At 40.3% G+C, this 6,000-nt stretch overlaps 1 long non-coding RNA gene across 1 annotated transcript in view; it reads left to right on the forward strand.

Moving 5' to 3' along the window:
- Positions 1-5,651, forward strand: part of LOC135287494 (uncharacterized) — a 39,894-nt gene extending 34,243 nt beyond the window's left edge. Inside the window, exons 2-3 of the long non-coding RNA XR_010351164.1 lie at positions 658-772; positions 5,513-5,651. This is a non-coding gene — a long non-coding RNA (uncharacterized LOC135287494). The remainder of the gene's footprint in view (positions 1-657; positions 773-5,512) is intronic.
- The last annotated feature ends 349 nt before the right edge of the window (positions 5,652-6,000 follow it).

The raw sequence follows: 6,000 nt of genomic DNA on the forward strand, positions 1-6,000 counted from the left end.
CTAAATATATGTCCCTACCTAACTAAATATATGTCCCTCCCTTAGCATTGTTGCTGAAAGCATCAAGCAGAGCTGTCTACAGGACCACTGAAAGAGTTTGCAGGCTGAAAAATATCTGCATAATAGTCTTAGTTGTGGGTTGATTCTATTTTGCAGTGTTTCAGTTTTCAGTCTCAGGGAATTAAATTGAATGGCATAAATTTTTGGATTTTTTGGAGTATCTTGGGGCAGGAGGTCCAAAGTATGGCTTTCTGTAAAAGTTTCTGTACCTTGAGAGGCACCTTGGTAGAGGTGGAGCTTGGTAGAGTCCAAGAGCAGCTTGGCTAAGGCTTTCTTACACTGCAGTTTAATAAGTTCAGCACTATCACTGAGACCCAGGATAGAACTTTTCTAATTCAAAGAGTTTTGCTGTGGTGTTGAAAGGAATGAAGATCCTGTTCAAGTGAGAGTAGTTCACATCCAGGGATATCTGCCAGCAGATCAGCAGGTAGAGCTGTATTAAAACCTTTGTGTGCTCCTTTGTGAAACCAGGCATTTATAATGTTGACTAATTATGGTGTCTTCCCCCTGGTGCTCAATTATTCCCAGTTTTATGGGCTACTTAATGAAGCAAAATTCTCCATTAGTTTTTGAAATGTCGTTACCATCTAATGCTAGGGGCTGTCTTCTCAAAATGATGTCTGCCTGGACCAAAGTCTCTTGCTCTGCTGATAAAATGGAGGCAAGGCACCAACAGAAGGAAATAATCAGCTCAAGACTCCAGGAAGGAAAGGTACATTTTTTACTTGTAGGTGAAAAAAAAACTGAATGGGGTGAAAAAATACCTCTTAATGGTGACTCAGCCCATCTTGTTCTGCACCAAGGTAACGATTTACAGCCCAAGAGAAGACAGGACCCCTCCAGAGATCTCTATCCCAACACCCTGTAAGTGAGAAGAGCCAGCATGCTGTGCCTGCTGTGTGCTGCCTGGGGCACAGCAACCAGGTGGCATCTGTGAGCAAGGTCCTCAAGTGTCCTTGAGAGCAGGCAGGAAATGTTTTGCTGTGAGTCAAGAGGAAGGCTGGCACTGTGGCCCATCTCATGGGGCTCAGTCAACACTGAATTCTCTAAATATCTCTAGATATCTCCTTGTTTCCCTGGCCAGTGAAGAAAGGAACACAGCAGAAGTGGTTTTGTCTTCTGCCTCAAAAGGTCATTCTAATACATCATTGATCCTTCTCATTGAACATGGTTCCTTTTATTTCCCTTCGGGGGTTCACCTGTTCACTTTGTGCTATTCCTTTTCCTTGCTCGCATACTGAAAATAACAATCTCCTGGGCTTTCAAGTTTGTTTGCTGCTAGTGTTTAGGAGCTGTGAATCAAAGTCCTCTTTCACTTATAAGCCTTTCCTAATGCCTCTGATTTTGGTCATGGTATGTAGGATTTACACCCGTGTAAATGAAATCAGTACATGACCCATGACAGAGGCTCCTTAGCAGTCTTTTTTTTAGGCTGTGTAAATTAATTTTTCTTGAGTTTCCTCTCAGGATAGCATAAATTATGAGACAAAAACCCATAATTCACTGCTAGGCGAGCAGCAGTTACTCCCCCTCTACCACTTTCCTGCCAAAATTATAGGAGAATAGCTGGTGATCTCAGCTCATATTTACATGGTGTGAGCAAGAACAAAACAGAAAAATGCTTGCTCAGGTGTCATGAAGACATGTACCCATTGTTGCCATTTCCTTGCTTCCAATATGGGAAATTCATTGGAGAGCAGAGGCAGCTGTCTGTGCCCTCTTGCTTCTTGGCTCGTCTTAATACGCAAAGGAGAGGATATTATTGTTCCATAGAAATTGTGTGCTGATGGATGCACAAAATATTATACTAGATGTTCCTGGTTGCTGAAATTGCATCATCAAGGTTTCTTTTTTTCTTTCCTCTTCTTCGGTTCAAGAGCTCACTGTGTAAATATTAACTATAGCTATCAAGAGGCAGGGGAGAGTTTCAAGAGATCTGGAAATTTGATGTTAGCCCTTCAAATCATGATATTTCTTTGTGCACTGCGTTCTTAAGGTTATGCCCTGCACTTGGCCCACACAGAGGCTGCACCCTGATGGAAGCCCTAAGAAGTGCAAGGCTCATCCTTCCATTCTGAAGTCTGAGGGCTTCACCTGCAGGCATTGAGGCTGGCTGTGACTGCCTCTGACTGCTCACCAGCCATGCATCAGCCACCCTCTCAGAGGAGCTGGAGAGGCCCAGGTGACAAAGAGCAGAGCTTGAGAGACAAGCAGCCCTGCAAACCCCCCATTTCACAGAAGCAATGTCACTGCATAGGCTGCTGAATCAGGTGGTGAAAGTGAAGAAGCAGATGACTGTGTTGGCTGACACACTGCCTCTTGTACTGAAGTCAGACCAACCCAGCTCGCTGAGATGTTCCTGGCTTCTAGCACAAATCTAGTAATTCCTTGCATTATGCAGGTGGGCATTACAGCACCTTGGATTTTTCAGTTGTTTTGGTGACTGCTCAGCTTCATTTCTATTTGCTAATGTATCATCATCCTTCTGAAATATTCTTAACCTTCTTTATTGACTTCCCAATGTAAAAGTATTATTATAAGCCAACTCATATTTAGCAACAACTGAAGTTTTTCATCTTGAGATTCATCCCTTACTCTCTGCTGAACTGTGAGAGTGAGTTACTACCTTGTAAGTGAGTCACAGGTATTTATTATTCTGTGTATAAAGGTCGGATTTTAATGTTCTGAGTGATATATGGACATGGCTCAAGATCAGGCAGTCTTGAATGATAGGTCTTAAATTATGATCCCGTGGAAGAGGAAAGAAATAAGAAATCACAACTTTTGTTAAACAAGCCTGAAAAAACACTTGCACATATTTGAGCTGGTGGTGGAAACCTGCCAATTCAAAGGCTGGTTTGCTAAGCCATAGTATTGTGGCTTATGGAGCCCAGCTCAGAGAACTGAGAGGAAATTTTTGAAAACCAGATTAATGTCTATCTATGCTTGCTTTCTGTTAGTCTCTTAAAGTGGAAATATTCAGTATTAATAGATAGCAGAGCTGATAGCAGACTGTAAAAGGATAATCCACAAATACCCTTCTGAGTGTGTCTTGACACTCTCACATCTGCTGGGGACCTCTAGGTGATCTTGCCAATACCTATGCAACGGAATTATCCTCAGGCATTTTGCTTCTTTATTAATGTGCATAGCCTTTAGGCATTCTTCTGTTGAGTGGATCAAAAACTAAGGTACCTTTGTGGGTCCTCCTGCAAATGCACATACCCTGTGATACAATTGTCAAGAATTCAGATCTTGGGCTCCAGTTCAGAAGGATGTGTAGGTCACAGAAGGGCAGCAATGTCGCTTCTCTGCTTTCTGCCTTCATGCAGAGAGGCAGAACAGTGGTTCAATAGGGGCACTAGAAGTTGCAAACGGGTTCAAAGATGCCTTCTTATCTCTCTCCTCCTGAGCTCTTCTAAGACACAGTTTGTTGTAGTTGAAGATTTAGCCATAACCCCTATATTTTTATAATGTTTTACACAGGCAGCATACACACCCTCAAATGACTCTAGAAATAGAAGTAAAAAAAATGTATGTGGTTTTATATCTGGTACAGCTGAAACTCTGCTATTCTATTAATCTGCTTTTAACGTTGGTGACAAGAGTTCAAGCCTTGCTCATGAAGTGGCAGTTTTGGCTGTCAGCACCAACATGCCCTGACTTTATTTAGAAATTGAATATCTAAGAGATATTCCTTACATATAGCTGTTGTGGGTTTGGCTGTCTGAAAGAAAATATGGAATTAGAGGAGAATGTAGTCCATGAACTCTTTTAACCTGCAGCTCTCTGTATCTTCATGTCTTTTAGTACCTGAGAACAGGAGTTTTATGTGGTTATTTATACCAAGGCTGTGATAAACGAAGTGCAGAAATGCATAATGAAACTAAGATTGGTCAAAATCTTATTGAATTTGGGAGCTGGGACTTAAATGGGAAACAGAGTGACAATGATTTTAGTGACTTCCAGCTCTTTATGTAGATTTCTGCTACTGCACTTTCTCTGTCCTGTCAGTAGCAATGGGGTTATTCTCCGTTCATATAGCCATGAGGGAGAATAGAATTTCATGCAACTCTGTCTACTTTTGGGAAAGTATGCTCCTTAGAAAAATAATAATAATATAATTAAATGTGGGATCACAGTTTGACTGGAATAGTCCAGGACCTGTTATTCTTATTAATAGAAAAAATCCTACTTACTCTGTCATGCATATGGAAATATGACTTCCTTTTAAACTGGGTAAGGAAATTACAGTAATGAGTTTGGTTATTTAGACAGGGAAATGTTAGCTGCTTGTAGAAAATGGGGGCTTCCTGCCCCTTTCATTTTGGATGAGTTCTACAGATGTGGCCCTTGTTGGTTTTAGTCTCAAGTATAATTATTTAGGTTTGATTTACAGTTATGATACTTCTGAGATGGTAAAGAAATCAGAAGTGAAAATTGTTAAAAAGTAATTTCTTACTAGTTCTTAAACCAAAAAAAAAATCTTTGGTAAAAAAACCTGATAATTAGGTACACCATAGGAATGATTTTTTTCAGTTTTGCCTAAGTTATCTTTCTATATCTATGACTGCTGCATACATGAGTTCCAAATCAGTGTCTTCATCTAAATAGTAATTTCTTATATCTCATCACTATCTAGCTGACTTAAGTTATATTCTTCATTTCAACTAAGTGAATAATTTATTTTGTTATGCACCCAGTTTACAAAAAATACTACAATTTCTCCCAAATCAGTCTGAGAATTCAAAATAACAAAGTGTTTAAAATAGCCCCCAAGTGTCAAAATCAGACTATATTTCATGAAAACAAAACAATGAGCCCTCCTGTGTCCCAACATTTTGATTTTGCCTTTAAATCAGATTGAATCTGATTTTTTTTTTTCTGTTTCCATTGCATGGCATCTTGCAAATTTTACTCAGCATTTCATCAGGGCTGTTGTGTAGATTTCTATAAGTGAGGCCAGATCTGTCATTATATACTGGGGCATCTGAATCCTTTGATGCCCATCAGTAAGTAGAAGGGTTACACAGGAAAAATAATTTAGCGAAAGTATCCAGCCTTCACAGAGAAGAAAGAACATGGAAAACTCAAATGAGAACTCTAATCTAGCATTGTAGCAATCAGCTGAGCCCCAATTAATTTCATAGAATCATAGAATGGTCTGGGTTGGAAGGGACCTTAAAGATCATCTCATTCCAGCATCCCTGCCATAGGCAGGGACACCTTACACTAGACCACGCTGCTCAAGACTCCATCCAACTTGTCCTTGAACACTCCCAGGGATGGGGCACTCACAGTTTCAACCTGTGCCAGTGCCTCACCACCCTCAGAGTAAGGAATTTTTTCCTAATAACTCAGTCTAAACCTACTATCATTCAACTTGAATCCATCCCTCCTTGTCCTGTCACTATGTGCTCTTGTAAATAGTCTCTGTCCATTTTTCTTGCAGGTACCCTTCAGATACTGGAAGACCACAATTAGGACACCCTGAAGCCGTCTCTTTTAAACTGATCCAAAATATTTTCTTTTGATTTGAAAAAAACCCCAAACCCATTCAAACCATGCCATGGAAACTGCCTTTGCCAAACTATGCACTTTGCTTGCATTTTTTTCCTATCAAAATGTTGAAATATTAAAATAAATTTAGACATAATTGTTATGTTTCTTCTCCCAGATTCCTCATGAACAGATAAAATTCACTTCTAATAACAATGTTACGGCTCTGATCTGAAGATCCTGGTTTAAAAAAAAATTATAATCCTTTTATCTACACTGGCAGCTGTATTTAATGCACAGAACTTAGTGAACACATGCACTCTGCCTGGATTTGCTGGAGGTCAGGCCTGAGTAGCTGAGATTTCTGTGCCTGTGAGTGGTGTCATGCAGCAGGGCTATGTCAGCAGGCTTTGCCAGGGCAGGCCTGGCTGGTGGCTCCAT

This window comes from Passer domesticus, chromosome 1 (genome assembly GCF_036417665.1).
Source record: "Passer domesticus isolate bPasDom1 chromosome 1, bPasDom1.hap1, whole genome shotgun sequence".
Classification (NCBI taxonomy): Eukaryota; Metazoa; Chordata; class Aves; order Passeriformes; family Passeridae; genus Passer; species Passer domesticus.